This window comes from Triticum aestivum, chromosome 4B, assembly GCF_018294505.1.
Source record: "Triticum aestivum cultivar Chinese Spring chromosome 4B, IWGSC CS RefSeq v2.1, whole genome shotgun sequence".
NCBI lineage: Eukaryota > Viridiplantae > Streptophyta > Magnoliopsida > Poales > Poaceae > Triticum > Triticum aestivum.
The window spans coordinates 349,126,929-349,144,682 of record NC_057804.1 but is presented as its reverse complement, the minus strand read 5'-3'; positions in this window follow the sequence as shown (position 1 = coordinate 349,144,682).

Genomic DNA, 17,754 nt, shown 5'->3' with positions numbered 1-17,754 from the left:
CCCCACGCATGACCCCCACGTCACGCATTCGACGCGGGTTGTGGGGAAGCTCAACTGGAAATGGAATTACTGTGGTAAAACTCTGCCACGCATGCCTGCGTATAGTTCTGGGCCTAGCCCAACAACGCATCGCGCTTATGTCTGGCCCAGGCCCGGGGGCTCCTGTCGGTGTACAAAAGTAGGGGCCCTCTTTGTACCCCTTTACTTGTGCACGGTCAGTCAGAGCTGCACCTGTGGCCATGCTTAGCGGGGCAGAGGAGGGAAGCAAAAGTACAAGGCTACCGAAGCGGCGCTCAAACCAGGGGCGCAAAAGGTAAAGCGACAAGATGGGCTTCCCTCGGCAAGACCCTTGCCAGGGCGGCCTACGCAGCCCCGGCAAGAGCCTTCCCGGGGCAACTAACCCAATGCCAGCAAGGCCACCACCCTTGAGCCTGAGAGTTCCGAAACCATCGACAACATTGGAATCAAAGCTCAGGAGGGGCCCTGCATAGTCGCATGCAGATCTTTGTGAAGACAAAGGGCCTGCAAGGCCTAGATAGGAACTAGAAGATCAAACAACAGCGAGGCTCCTTGCCGAGGATGCCCACGAGGCCCCAGCAAGGCTCCTGCCGAAGATACCCACGAGGCCCCAGGAAGACTCTTGCTGAGGATGCTCACAAGGCCCCATCATGACCCTTACCGGGAATATTAGCAAGACCGCGGCAAGGCAGTGCCGCCCTGTTGCCGACCCAGCTCAGCAACCGACCCACCAACTAAGCATGTATCCACGTGGCAGTACGTGGCTCCTAAGCCAACTAGTCAAGCACCTGCATGGTGGCATGCAGATCTTTGTGAAGACCATGCCACCACACCAGCTCAGCATCCTGCCAGCTTACATGGCGCTGCACGCCTCGTTGGCCTGGACGCGTGTCGAAGCAAGGCGAAGCGGCGACGGATGGGACGGGCTTCATTGCCATCCCCGATAAAGCAAGAGGACACCTAAGTAGCGCATTTAATGTGTTTTGTTGTGTGATGTCAGGCGATAAGCTTGTACACTGTGTACACTTTCCACCTCCTGTGTGCCACTGTGGTGTCCCCTTTTTCTATAAAAGGAGGCCCAAGGCATACTGAGGGGGATTCGGATCTTTTGAACAAGTCATGCTCCGTAGCTAGTTCAAGAACTCAAGAACACTCAAATATACACCGAAGCAGGACTAGGGTATTACGCATCCTCGTAGCCCGAACCTAGGTAAACGATCTTTGTGCTAACTCCTAGACCCGTTTCCACAACCTCGCGCCCGCCGACTATAGTAGGGATTCCAGTGATCCCATAGGTGTCATTTTCCACCGACACAAGGTTCACACAAATGATCTAAACTACAATTACAAACTCGATCGATGCTAACTACTTGGAAGAATACTACTAGTAACATGGTGGTCATCTAGAAATTTTGATCGGAGGAAGACTCCATGATATCTGCTCCAGCTTCGTCAACGTAGTCGTCATCACTGTCATCATTTGTATCACTGTCCGTGTCGGTGTCGTCCAAGATGATGTAGTCCTCCGAACGGATCTCCTTTGCAAGATTTCACTTATGGTTCTCCACGGGTAGTCCTAGCTTCCTCTTCAATTATTCATGCTTCTCCAGTAGTACGGCAATTTCTTCCTCATATCCATCGCATGTAAACTTGAGTTCCTCTTCTAGCTCGATATTCTTCTTCATCAGCTTCTTGATCTTTTTCATGTTGAAGCACAATTGATTCTCATGTCGGCGAATGTAAGATGCAATTGATCCATCCTTCATGGTTCGAATCATCTCCCATTCTTTGTCTCGTGGGCCACATATTTGATAAATGGTGTTTTCCAGCTCCTTGTGATACACTGCCATGCTCTTTCCCAAAGTGATGTGGGCTGCCATGCTCTTTCCCAAACTCCAGCATGGTGCATCCAGGTAGAAATCAATAGGCTCCGCCGTTGGCGCAAACGTCCTCCTAGGTACCTAGACTTTGATCTTCCATCGCTCCTCTTCCAGTAATGTTGCAGTGGAAGTCTCAGTCAAGCTTGGTAGTCGGATGTTCAAGTACTTAGTGACTTCCTTCAAGTGTCGTCCGAAAGGGGTGTCGTCATCCGGCTGGGTGAACTTGTTCCTGGGGTCCGCCATCTATAGAGTAGAAATAGAGGAGATTTAGAAATAAGAAGAGAAGAGTAATCCTGTTGCTTATCCTAGTGGTCGCGTCCTACAGTCAGCGTGTGCTCTGATGCCATCTTGTAGCGACCACGATCCAATTGGACCGAAGTCCCTGAGCTTAAGCATCATCGCTGGATCGGTAATGCTGACACACACAGTACTCGAAGAATTATAACAGAGTTCAATCACACACTTATTACATCGAGTCCTCATAAAGAGTATGAGTACACAAATAATATGGTTGAAGGCCATCTAAACTAAATAACTGCGGAAGCTTCGAAGGTAAATGAGTCCATCAACTCCAACGGCATAGCTGAGTGCATGACAACGACCTATCGCACCTTATTCCTCGTCTGAGTAGTCTGCAACATGAGACGTTGCAGCCTTGTAGGTCTGCAAACTCTAGAGATTCGTAGTAACAAGCTTCGCACTCCGGGTAATCTAGTGTAGAAAAACAGTAGCATAAATAAGCAATCACTCAAAGGAAACAAAGAGAAAATGAGAAAAAAATCCAAATCAAACTCGAAACAAGCAAACGTCTAAACTAAACAGAAAACCAAACCTATCAGTATTATTTTCATGTGGATTAGATCTTAACAGTAGGTACATGTGATTAGCTATGATTAGCAAAAAGAAACAACCCAAACGGAGTTACGAAACTCAAGATACAAACAAAACAAGATCGTTTACTAATCTGAACTAAACTCAAATTTTAATTTGTCAAAATCATGTTCAAGTTGGTTAACTGGAAACAAGAGATTGTTACGAAGATTTAGGCATTCGTTTCATCTAATTTGGATAAACGAGCAAAAAAGTTACGCTAGTTTTAAGATCAGGGGCTAAATCATGAGAAAACTATTCGCAGATAGGTCCCTGGGCAAAAATAAAACTAAAAAGAAAAATCTACGAAATGAACGTTCGCTAACAGAACTAAACGAACGAATTCGTTTGCTAAAATGATCTAATCGGTGTACGTTTACTAAAAAACTAAAACTAAAATGAAAAACCGGTCTAATCCTAAACCGATCTAAAAAAATAAAACCAAGAAAACCGAACGGTTTTTATACCGTTTGACCGGAAAAGACTGCGGGGAGATCTGGCGAGCGGCGTCGGCGATGAGGCAACGGCGAGGCTAGGCGATGCAGCAACGACAAGCGGTGGCGGCGTGCAGCGGCAGCAGCAGGCGGCGGCGGCGGCGAACTAGGGCGGCGGCGGCGCTCGGCTACGGGGCGACAGTGGCGGACGAGGTGGAGGAGGGGGCCGGGGTGCTCTTTATAAAGGGGACCCGGGGCGGCGGACTTGCTTGGGGGAGGGGGCACGGCGGCAACTCGGAGTCCAGGAGGAATCCGGCGGCGGCTCGGCTCAGGGTCGGACTCCCGAGCGGGGAAGATGGCGGCGCTAGCGGGTCGGCTGGGCCTTCGGCCCAGTTCGGTCCGGCAGAAGTTTTTTTTAATAATTTCGCCGCGAAGAAAAATACTGATAATATATTAAAAAATTCTAAAAATTCCAGAAACAATTTTCACCGTCCAAACCTAATATTTAGGACAAGACGGACATTTTTCTAACTAAAATACAATTTCAAAAGTGCATGTTTTTCTCTAATTCAGATAAAATAGCAAATAAAATACAAATCAAATAATAATTTGATTTGAAAATCTCTTCTCCAATATTCTCTTCTGTTAAAGAAATCATATTATCTTCTCCCATTTATTTTTATTGTCGGAAATAATTAGAGAGAAAATATTAAAATCAAATTGATCCTTTTTTCAAATTTGAACTAAATTCAAATATGAAAATTTTGTGAAACCACCAACTCTCTCCTTGGGTCCTTGAGTTGCTTAAGATTTCTAGGATCACAACAAAATGCAAATAAAATATGATATGCATATGATGATCTATGTATAACATCCAAATTGAAAATTGAGATGTCACACCAGACGATGATGGATGTTGTCAGACTGAGAAGCCCCTAAGAATACCTCTCCATCCTCGGAGGAGCAAATCCCACTCTTGAGCTATTCGGTCACTTGTCAAACTTTCCGGTGAACTTGAAATATTGTCGTTATGATCACCTTGTTACAGATGACGTTTGAGCAACCCCAAAGCCCACCGTCTGGTAGGAAGTGACCGAGATACTCTCATGGTCTGAGGAACTAAAACACATGCTTTTTATAACAGATAATGTTAGACGATATAATTACAAAGTATAACAAACAAGTATTGGGTTGATTCATATGATCGTTCTTCTAATGTCATACCCTCGATATTGTTTTAGGACTATCGTTACAGTTAACTATATCCTAATATCCGAAAAACATGATCACCAACAACACTTGAGCCAATCTTAGTGGCGAGACTGGGAACCTATTGTTACCATTTATCATTCCACACATGCATATGAGTTTTCCACTAAATAGCATATCCAGAATCGTAGCAGTTATAGCATGGAATATAAACGTGTAACTTTGAAAATAGAAATATAATAACACAACTATTGCCTCTACGGCATATTTCCTACAATGCCGTCCTTATGCAGGCTTGTTTTTTATTGCTAGGTCGACCATGTCAATATGATAATAGTGTTATCATCATGGTAGACCAAATTCGTATACTCTCATGTTTGAAAGGAAAACCATTAACTTGCTTCCTATGACCCCCAATGAAATAATACATAATGAGAAAGCTAAATCAACGGATCTTACTACACATAGTATGCTTGCTGTCAATACTGAAATTTATCCATTCAGTGTCCTAGTTTCTAATCTATACATACTGCATGCTCAGATAGTTCATTTGTGTCCCATTAATTCATATATAGACTCTTTGTGCAATAAAAATTATCATGATATTCACAATGTTATGCCCCGACATGAGAAATATTATCATGATATTAATAATTGTGCTATTACAAATTTATCACATCCTCATGAGATAATGCCTTTGGAACTGTGTATATACTTGTATCTATTGTTGTTTTGCTCGATGATGCATTTCAAGTAGATGAAAGCCGAGGACAGTTTTGTTTTCAAGAAAGGGAGGATGATGTGGTCATAGCTATTATAAAAATGACTGCAAATATTACACTACACATTAATAACCAGGTATTTTGTTCCTTAGTAAATATGATTCAATTATCAAGAATATGATATTGCCTTCATGCGATATTTTTCTTGTACTCAGGAACGAAGGATTAGCGGAATGCACAAGAAAGAATTATGCACAGATAAAAGACGTAGCACCAGGAGCAGTACAAGCAAAGATTTGCTCCACCTTGAGTCAACCACGTGGTGTAGCATGATGCTAATTATAAATTCAAGGAAGTGGACGGTAGGCCCAAGTGTAGCAGTGTTAATTGGACCTTTCTTATGCCAACACAAGTCTATAAGGGAATCAAAGAGGTGAGCCTCCACATGGTGTCACATAGGCCAGGTTTTATATGGGTGCATGGGACATCGAGGCGACGCCAAGCTCCTGTAATAAATAAAGCATCTATTAGGTTAGACTCGGGTTTTGTTTAGAGAAGTTCAGGTAATGCTGCTTTTATTTGTCTTTGCTCGTAGCGGCTAGTGTGGCCGTCAAGACATCCTATCAGAACCGCAATTATTTCATCTTTCTGAAATTTTATTCCAACTAGCATATTTGTAATTTTAGATTGCTTGGATATTATTTTCTTACATATTCTTTGATTTTCTTGCAGGAAAAAACCTTCGTGGATAGGTCGATCGCGCCATTAACTCAGTCAATAACAACGTGGATTGGTTCAACGATTGCCGTGGATATCAGTTGTGTATGGTTCTCTCTGTATGGTTGGTAGACAAATCATGAGGGTCAAGTCCCGAAATCATTGTTATCTCTCTCATCGAAAGACCGGGGCCCTAGATCACATCACCAGTAAAGCTCGCATCGGTCGAAGGGCACATACAATCGTTCTTGTTGCACAGCCGCCAACCGTAGGTGGTGTAACGTTGAAGCTTGTCGCTCGACGGCGTCGCCCTGAGGAGGAGCCAACCTCATGGTCGTGCTTCCCAGTCCTCCCGTGGATCCATGGCTACCCTCCCCCCGCGCGCACGTGTGTACATTAAAAAGGACAGTCCGATAGTTGTTGGGTCACCGACGCGTGGGGCTGACACAGACACCGCAGACGCGCGGCGCGTTTGTCTGCGATCCATGTGGATGCAAACGACCCAAGTTTAGGGCGGATATTATCTTAACAACATCTTGGTTAAACATGTAGCAAGAACTATAAAGAAGGATAGTACCATTTCTAAAACACTATAATTGATTCATAATAACAGAGCATTTATCTCAACAATACATTTGTTAAACATATACTCCCGCCGATCCTTGATAAGTGTTGCAGTTTTGAACTAAGATTCAGTAGTTAATTCTAAGAGTGGCATTGCCTAATTTTACTAGTGACATAAGATTAACAAAAGGCATAAACATTTGTAGGGGAGAGTGGGCACAACAACACCATGTGCTTCCATCAACGTATGAAGGGGTGATGCAGAGTTTGTTGTAACAAAGAAACAAGCATCATGTCTCGTTTGGTCCCATTTTTGTTCACTTAATGGGAAAAGACAGCAATACAATAGCTTCAATTCAACATTTATTTAAAATAGTAGCAATACAAGTAGCACAACATCTCAAAGCACATGACACAATCATGTGGATGAAGGCCGATACTAACCTTTCATGAGGCAGACTTGAAAGACCTCAAGATCAAATGTCAATCTGCCAACACGAATAGGAAATCCAATCTCGTTTTGTGTAGTTCCACTAAATCAAGCAAAGTTGCCAGTGTGATGGCATTTTAGTTGAACTGCACAAAACACTCTTGAAAGAAAAGTGTTTTCATAGTGAAGCAAAAGGTCGCAATAGCAATGAGTTGAATAGATATCCTTGTTTTCACAGAGGTAAAAAAGGAAACATTTACTGGCCAATAAAGGCGAATGAAACATACGGCCTCAAAAAGAAGCATCTACCTTATCTTGATGGAAACAAAGTAGGACAGTAGCATTTCTAAAACGATGGCATTGATTCATATTAACAGAGACATTCTCTTAAAACAACATTCATTAAAAATGTAATTTACTTTTAATAGTGGCACTGCTTCAATTTTCCAGCAGCATTATTAGATTAACAACAGCAAAATAGTTGTATGGGACATGTGATACACCTGCACCATGTGCCTCCACATGTACAAATGGGTGATGTAGAGTATGTTGCCAAGCAGCATCTCTGTGTTGGTCCCATATTTGTTCTATTTCAACCTTTTTCCTATGTGAGGGCAGCAAATCTAGTCCCGCACAAACTCCGCGACCCCTCGGTTCCTTTCCTTTTTCAACAAAGAGACCGTTTCCTTACATATGTGTGTACTGGGTTACCCCCTTTTTCCCTTTTCGACCAACAGAGCGGCTGGATAGCTAGTCTGTACTACTTTGCCTCCTTGCTTTCCTCATTGAACATGTCCTAGATTCATGCTCCACCATGGCCCCTTCTTTCCTCTTTGAACCAAGACCTAGATTCAACTACGGAATCGAAAAATATCCACATGCAGCTAGAGCAATGATGGTTTCAAAGGAAATTATACCTTATGGTCATCAGGATGTGGCTAGGCGTGCGGCGGAAGGACGGATCTGCCCACTCTATGTATGGCAGCAAGGAAGAAGGGGTCGGAGGCCCTCCCGCGCGGAGATGGGTGAAAGAGAATAGCGCAATTGGTAGTGGATTCCCCCCTCGCCGAAGGTGATAGAGTGAACGTTGCACCTCCTCCCCTTATCGGTCTGATGGGATCCAAACGACTCCTTGAACAGCTGTGAGGGGGGAGAGAGAGGCCAATGCAATCTTCTTTAGATCTGATGAAGAGGATCTGAGGGTGAGAGATTGTGAACAGAGTAAAGCCTAGCAAATGAACAATGAGCCTCCAGTGTGTGTGTGTGTGTGTGTGTGTGTACATACATAAACACTATCCTGATCACGGGGTCAGAATAATATTCTGATAACCACCTCACATGTCCCAACGATAGTAGTTGAACTTTCCCAAGTGCTGGGTCGAACTTCCACAAACATTGCCCAAATGGGGCTTGCGATAAACCATTGGAAAGCTATGGAAATGAGTATCATGATCTAAGTTAAACTTTTGAAAAAATCAAAGCGGTTTAAGAGCAATTTTGAAAACCCATTTTTCTTCATATGAAAAATTTGAATCGTATTTTCGATCTCATTTCTAAACCTTTTATCATAATGACGTAAATAATATGGCGTTGGAAAGCTGTTGCAAATCCACTCCTTCCACATGTAGAAAGTTTTCTCTAATTCCCTACTGTCAAAGAGTAATTAGAAAAATCATAGAATTTCAGAAATCGAACTGCCGAGTTCGTATTTTCGATGTCATTTTTAAACGGCTAATCCAATTGAGGCAAATGATATGGCCTTGAAGATCTTATGCAAATGCACTTGTTTTTCATGTAAAAAGTTTTTTTCTAATTTTGAACGGTTTAAGAGTAATTTAAAAAACTATCCAAGTTCCGCCAAGTTTGTATTTTTGGGTTAATTTTTTAATCGTACGTCGGAATGCGGCAAATGATATGGCGTTGGAAAACCTGAAGACATGCGAAACTTTTGGGTATATAATGTTTTTCCTAATTCCTTCGGGTTTAAGTCAATTTTGAAAATGGTTAGAAACATTTTTTGGCTATAATTTTTGCAAACTTTGTCGGAATGGGGAAAATAATATACCGTTGGATAGCTATCAAAAATGCGAATCTTTTTCATATATAAAGGTTTCTCTAATTCCTGGTCATTTCAAGTACTTTAGAGAATGGCGAGATCATGATTTTTGCCTTCATCACGAAAGGAAATGCGCTGGATGAAGTAGATGAACTTCTGGGGCATGTCTATTTGAACTTCACTCTGTTTTGGATGTACCTTTTTTGCCCGTAACTACCAAACCACTTACCGAAATTGTGCAAATGATATACCGATGGAAAGCTGTTGAAAACACAAACTTTCCCGTGTTGATCAGTATTTCATACTCGTAATGGTTCAAAAGAATTTTTTTGAATACATAAAAATGTGTTTTAAATGGTATCCATGAAAATCTTAAACCTTTCATTGAAATGTAGCACATAATATACCACTGGAAAGCTTATGAATAGCAGCAAGTTTTTCATGTACACATGTGTTACAAATTCGTTGCCGTTTGAGAGCAGTTTCAAAAATGGCAAAAACAACGTTGTTTTTTTGCCCTTTTTTCAACATGTAATGAATGACGGACGTCTCACACATGAATTTTGAACTATGCTAGGAGGAGCACGTGAACTTCTTGCAACAAACCTTTTAAGCCTTTTGTTTTCTAATCTTATATTATTATCTGAAATGCATTTTGTGTAGTAGTTGAAATTCCCGTTGTTTTCACCTTGAACTTCTGTCACGTATTTTTGTTCAACCTCTCTCACAAGAATTTATGAACTTTCTCGGGCCGAGCACTTGAATTTCTAGCAACAAAACTTTTAGCCTTTTCCTTTTCATGATTTTTTAATACCAAATGCACACTGTGTAATACGTGAACTTCTGGTAGTTATCAATCTGAACTTCTGAGATCATGCGTTCTGCCTTCATCGCAAAAACAGATTCTCCAAAAATGCACTACGTGAAGAGGTTGAACTTCTCGAGCAGTTATGTTTGAACCTCACTCTGTTTTTCACGTGTTGTTTTTTGCCCTTAATTCCCCAACCACTTATTGGAATTGAGCAAATGATATACTGATGGAAAGTTCTTGAAAACACGCAAGTTTCCTGTGTTCATCATTTTTTCATACTCGTGATGGTTCAAATGAATTTTTTCAATACATAAAAACATGTTTTAATTCGTATACATGAAACTGTTAAACCGTACATCAGAATGTAGCATATAACATACTGTTGGAAAGCTCATGAATAGGAGCAACTTTTTCATGTAGACAGGTATTGTAAATTCGTTACCCTTTGAGAGCAGTTTTAAAAATGGCAAAAAAGTTTTTGGTTTTTCCTCTCTTTTTTAACATGTAATTGAAGGTCAGAGTCTCATAATATAATTTTTGAACCGTGCAGGGTGCAGCACGTGAACTTCTTGCAACAAACCTTTTAAGCTTTTAATTTTATAATCTTTTGTTCTCATCTGAAACGCATTCCGTATAGTAGTTGAACTGCTCGTTGTTTTCACATTGAACTTCAGTCACATATTTTTGTTCATAATTCCTCACCCATTCGTCGGAGTTGCACAACATTTTTTGTGTGTTTTTCCACAAGTAAATAGACGGCGAACCTCCTTTACATGAATATTTGAACTTCCTGGGCCGACCACGTGAACTTCTGGCTAAAGTCTTTTTAGACCTTGTCTTTTTATTCTTTTTTTCTTATATGAAACACACTCCATGTAGTAGTTGAACCGCTGGTTGCTTTCACTTTGAACTTCTCTCTGCTTTTGACAACAGTTTTAGAAATGTCAAAAACAACATCATTTTTCCGTTTGTACATGGAATGGAAGGTCGAACATCTCGCAATATGAATTTTGAACCGTACTGGGAGAAGCACGTGAACTTCTTACAACAAACCTTTTAGGCTTTTAGTTTTTTATTCGGTTTATTCTAATCTGGAACACATTCTATGTAGTAGTTGAACTTCCCATAGTTTTCACTTTGAACTTCTCTTGCATATTTTTGTTCATAATTTCTCACCCATTCGTCGGAGTCACACGAATGATATACCCTTTTAAAAACCTGTTGAAAAGAACCAACATTTTTCTAATGCGGTTAAACTTTTGTTTCGAACAATATACACCAATTTGTTTTAACCATTTTTTGGAATAAGAATATTATAGGAGGAAATTTTTGAACTTTCTCGAGCTCTTTTCTGTATACATCGAACCGCTTTTGTTATTTTAATATGAACTTCTTATCATTTAGTATTAATTAGTATCGAGGAAAATACATTTTCTAAAGAAACATTGAATGCTTTTGTTATTTAAATTTGAACTTATAGGTTTTTCCTACACACGGAAAAAATCAATTTTCTACAAACTATTTGAACGGCTCTATTATTTTATTTCGACCTTCTTAGAGTTATTTTAAAAAAGTGAAAACTATTTTTTTCGTTACAATATTGAAGAATTACATTATTTTAATTTGAAATTTTTTGTTATATTTTTTAGAATAAGTGGAAAATCCATGGGAAAATGTTTTGCAAACTTTTAAACTACTCTCTTTTCAATTTGAAATCTATTTTTTTATTCTTTAGAAGCAGAAAAAATGGTTTTAAAAAACCACATCAAACTAATCTTTTTTTAATCTGGACTTCTTTGTTTTATCTTTTTAGAAAATGTGATTGATATTTTATAAACATTAAATTGCTCCATTTTTTAATTCATACTTTTGGATTTGAAATTTATGAACTTCTTACAATTTTCAGTGCAATAAGATTTTTTGTATTTTTACTATGCGAACTTCTAGTGTATCCCAAGAAATTACATGTTTTTTGTTTTCTTATAAAAAAATCGTCTAAGAACTTTTTATTTAGCTTGTTGCATTTGAACTCCCAAAGGCTTCAACAACAAATTAAACAATATGGCTAAACAATAAATTACATGTTTTTCTCGCACATGAATTTCTCATACACGAACTTTTTTTCTTACATATTTTGAACTCTTACATTTCTTATTTTCGAACCTCTTCCTTTTTATACACAAAATGTCAATTTTCTTTAACCCATTTCCACGAAGACACACACACACACACACACACACACACACACACACACACATGTAACCATGGCATGCACAAACGCCACCATAACATCTCCATTGTTCTTTTGACGCCCGGTGCTGATCTGAATCCTGTACTCTAGTTGTACTGCTTCATCCAGGAGATATAAGGAGCAAGCATGGAATGATTTAGTGGGATGAACCTAGGAGATGCCTACAACTATAGACCTTCTGGAACACTTTCTATTGGCCTCCAGGAATAATTTCTATTGACCTTCAGCCATTTTTTTCCATTCCAACAAGTGAGCAAACTGGACAACAACATATGCTCCTTTTTCTAGAGCTGAGCTGAAGAATCTAGCGAAGCCGGCCTGCAACAATGGCCAATTTTTTCAAAGGATAAACACAAACAAATTTGTATAAAACTAGAGCAATCTAATGTCCATATTTTTTATATGTAATAAAACAAGAGCAATCCAATGTCATAAACATCCATAGTCCAAAGAACAAAATGACCACAGTATATATATACAAAGAAATCATTTTTGTACCACACACGCACCTTTGTTCTCATACATCTCCCAAAAAATTAGAGCCATCACCATTGAAAGCTAGTCATGCAATAGGAAAAAGATGAGCACTTCTTGCAAAAGCGAATGAGTAAAAGTTGACGAACAACTAGGACTATTTAAGTGAAGAGCTTGTAGTATTAACCCGTAGCTCCTTTATGTTGGCCAATTCCACCAGAAAACAACATGTATGGATTTGAACAATACAAACCACTATACTAATCTCTCCTTGCTTTGGCTATAATTGACTCGGCTTGCATCGGGGTGTTGTGCCAGCATCGACTTCTCACCACCTTGGCTCCTTGCCGTTAGGTGGTGGAGGTTGGCAGTCTGGTGGCCGATGCAGCCAAACACCGCCAGACCGTGCACACAGAATTTTTTGAACTAACAATACAGAGCGACCTGAACTTCTCTTTGTTTGGATATGAAAAATTGTTTTTCTGAAGACAACTAGGTTTTGATAAAATAGCACATGAGTTATGTTAGTTTTCTGAACTTTTCTCAACAGAACAAGCCAAGAGCAGGCCAGGCGACCTACGAGTGCTCGTTGTTGTCACAGCGGGGTATGAACTACAAACCTTCTGGAAGTTATCTAATCTTGTACTATAGATTCAAGCATTTTAGACTCAAAAGATGCCTACAATTCTCAGTTTATGCCTAACCTAGGAGTTGAGGAGATCACCACACAGGACTGGATAGACGAGTGCAAGTGAAGCAACCTTTTCTTCAAAAAATCAACAAACTAAACTTCAGAAAATCAACAAACTGAACTTCAAAGAGAACAAAGTTGTGTTGATAGAGATGCACCAATTGCTACCTGTAGCAACGAGAGATAGGGGGAAATCAGCAAGGGCGTGCGACTGAAGCGGTGAACTTCTAAGAGTTCCGTGGTTGAACGGCTAGAGGTGGCGGTTACGAAAGGTTTGAGCATCGCGGCGGTGGGTCCCCACAGGGAGGAGGCTCCATGAGGGGGCAGCGGGGTTTCTCATCTTCAGTCAGAGCTTGCGATAGCACCCAGGATCCACGACCGGCGATGGCGCCGGGTGTCGGAACCGTACTAGGGAACGGTAGTTACTCATTGAGACGATGAGGAGTGGCCAGGGCGGCGTCACATGATGGGGCGCGAGGAGAAGAGGGTGGCCGCAGCAGCGACGCCATGGGAAGGCCGGCGGTGGGCGCTGGACACGGGCAAGGAGTGGAAGGAGGAGAAGCCAGGCGTGCGGCGGATGAGGTTGGCGGTCACCGACGATGGGATCCAGGGAGGTTGGGGATCGGGCAAGGTGGGATGACGAGCGATACGTGGTAGTGGGGTGTCGTGGGTGGGCTCTTTTTTCTGTGTGTTCTTAGTTCAGGAACATCCGTCGAAGCCTATATAGAGCGCGCCTGATTAGAGTAACTATTCTAATACCATGATCATAATAACTATTCTAATACCATATATTACACACACACACACACATATATATATATATAGAGAGAGAGAAAATCCATCCTACCACCCGGTGGTAGTTACCCTATATGTCTCATATACTATCATGTGGTACTATATATACTACTTTATAATTTTAAATATATTCATATACTATATCTAAGATATTTCAAAGCAAGTTACATGAAAAAATTGTATATGAGCCCATAGTTTTTGTTATATTTGTGAAATACGTACATATTTGTACGTAAAAAAAAGCATACTCAAAACATGGTATATACTACCTAAAAATTAGTATATATATTACCTAATCATTGTTATATACTACATACTACACGTACATACTCTCTATTTCGACGGATACTACATACAACATACAAAACGCAAGTGGTGGTAACTACCACTGCTTGTAGGAAACATTTGTCATATATATATATATAAATATATAATATGCATATTATGTTAGGGAACGTAGTAATTTCAAAAAATTTCCTACGCACACGCAAGATCATGGTGATGTCATAGCAACAAGAGGGGAGAGTGTTGTCTGCGTACGCTCGTAGACCGTTAAGCGGAAGCGTTATGACAACGCGGTTGATGTAGTCGTACGTCTTCACGATCCGACCGATCCAAGCACCGAACGTACGGCACCTCCGTGTTCAGCACACGTCCAGCTCGATGACGTTCCCCGGGCTCCAATCCAGCAAAGCGTCGGGGATGAGTTCCGTCAGCATGACGGCGTGGTGACGATGATGATGTTCTACCGGCGCAGGGCTTCGCCTAAACTCCGCGACAATATAACCGAGGTGAAATATGGTGGAGGGGGACACCGCACACGGCTAAGGAACGATCCGTAGATCAACTTGTGTGTCTCTAGGGTGCCCCCCCACCCCCGTATATAAAGGAGCAAGGAGGGAGGCCGGCCGGCCCTTGAGGGCGCGCCAAGGAGGAGGAGTCCTCCTCCTAGTAGGAGTAGGACTCCCCCTTTCCTACTCCTACTAGGAGGGGGAAAGGAAGGGGGGAGGGGGAAGGAAAGAGGGGGGGCGCCGCCCCCCCTCCTAGTCCAATTCGGACCAGAGGGAGAGGTTGCGCGCGGCCCACCCTGGCCGCCCCTCTCTCTTTCCACTAAGGCCCATGTGGCCCATTAACTCTCCCGGGGGGGTTCCGGTAACCCTCCCGCACTCCGGTTTTCTCCGAAATCACCCGGAACACTTTCGGTGTCCGAATATAGTCATCCAATATATCAATTTTTATGTCTCGACCATTTCGAGACTCCTTGTCATGTCCGTGATCACATCCGGGACTCCGAACAAACTTCGGTACATCAAAACTTATAAACTCATAATAAAACTGTCATCATAACGTTAAGCGTGCGGACCCTATGGGTTCGAGAACTATGTAGACATGACCTAGAACTATTCTCGGTCAATAACCAATAGTGGAACCTGGATGTTCATATTGGTTCCTACATATTCTACGAAGATCTTTATCGGTCAAACCGCATAACAACATACGTTGTTCCCTTTGTCATCGGTATGTTACTTGCCCGAGATTCGATCGTCGGTATCCAATACCTAGTTCAATTTCGTTACCGGCAAGTCTCTTTACTCGTTCCGTAATACATCATTTTGTAACTACCTCATTAGTTACAATGCTTGCAAGGCTTAAGTGATGAGTATTACCGAGAGGGCCCAGAGATACCTCTCCGACAATCGGAGTGACAAAACCTAATCTCGAATTATGCCAACTCAACATGTACCTTTGGAGACACCTGTAGAGCACCTTTATAATCACCCAGTTACGTTGTGACGTTTAGTAGCACACAAAGTGTTCCTCCGGTAAACGGGAGTTGCACAATCTCATAGTTGTAGGAACTTTGTATAAGTCATGAAGAAAGCAATAGCAACATACTAAACGATCAAGTGCTAAGCTAACGGAATGGGTCAAGTCAATCACATCATTCTCCTAATGATGTGATCCCATTAATCAAATGACAACACATGTCTATGGTTAGGAAACATAACCATCTTTGATCAATGAGCTAGTCAAGTAGAGGCATACTAGTGACACTATGTTTGTCTATGTATTCACACATGTATCATGTTTCCGGTTAATACAATTCTAGCATGAATAATAAACATTTATCATGATATGAGGAAATAAATAATAACTTTATTATTGCCTCTAGGGCATATTTCCTTCAGTCTCCCACTTGCACTAGAGTCAATAATCTTAGATTACATAGTAATGATTCTAACAACCATGGAGTCTTGGTGCTGATCATGTTTTGCTCGTGAGAGAGGCTTAGTCACCGGGTCTGCAACATTCAGATCCATATGTATCTTGCAAATCTCTATGTCTCCCACTTGGACTTGGTCCCAAATGGAATTGAAGCGTCTCTTGATGTGCTTGGTCCTCTTGTGAATTCTGGATTCCTTTGCCAAGGCAATTGCACCAGTATTGTCACAAAAGATCTTCATTGGTCCCGATGCACTAGGTATAACACCTAGACCGGAAATGAACTCCTTCATTTGCTGCTTCTGAAGTAGCTATGTACTCCGCTTCACATGTAGATCCCGCCACGACGCTTTGTTTAGAACTGCAAAACTTATAGCTCCACCGTTTAATAAAAATACGTATCCGGTTTGCGATTTAGAATCGTCCGGATCAGTGTCAAAGCTTGCATCGACGTAACCATTTACGACTAGCTCTTTGTCACTTCCATATACGAGAAACATATCCTTAGTCCTTTTCAGGTATTTCAGGATGTTCTTGACCGCTGTCCAGTGACCCACTCCTGGATTACTTTGGTACCTCCCTGCCAAACTAATAGCAAGGCACACATCAGTTCTGGTATACAGCATTGCATACATGATAGAGCCTATGGCTGAAGCATAGGGAACTCCTTTCATTTTCTCTCTATCTTCTGCAGTGGTCGGGCATTGTGTCTGATTCAACTTTATACCTTGTAATACAGGCAAGAACCCTTTATTCGCCTGATCCATATTGAACCTTTTCAACACTTTATCAAGGTACGTGCATTGTGAAAGTCCAATCAAGCGTCTTGATCTATCTCTATAGATCTTAATGCCCAATATGTAAGCAGCTTTACCGAGGTCTTTCATTGAAAAACTTTTATTCAAGTATCCTTTTATGCTATTCAGAAATTCTATATCATTTCCAATCAACAATATGTCATCCACATATAATATTAGAAATGCTACAGAGCTCCCACTCACTTTCTTGTAAATACAGGCTTCTCCAAAAGTCTGTATAAAATTATATGCTTTGATCACACTATCAAAGCGTTTATTCCAACTCCGAGAGGCTTGCACCAGTCCATAGATTGATCGCTGGAGCTTGCACACTTTGTTAGCTCCCTTAGGATTGACAAAACCTTCCGGTTGCATCATATACAACTCTTCTTCCAGAAATCCATTCAGAAATGCAGTTTTGACATCCATCTGCCAAATTTCATAATCATAAAATGCGGCAATCGCTAACAGGATTCGGACAAACTTAAGCATCGCTACGGGTGAGAAAGTCTCATCGTAGTCAACCCCTTGAACTTGTCGAAAACCTTTCGCAACAAGTCGAGCTTTATAGACAGTTACATTACCGTCAGTGTCAGTCTTCTTCTTAAAGATCCATTTATTCTCAATGGCTTGCCGATCATCGGGCAAGTCAACCAAAGTCCATACTTTGTTCTCATACATGGATCCCATCTCAGATTTCATGGCTTCTAGCCATTTTGCGGAATCTGGGCTCATCATCGCTTCCTCATAGTTCGTAGGTTCATCATGGTCAAGTAACATGACTTCCAGAATAGGATTACCGTACCACTCTA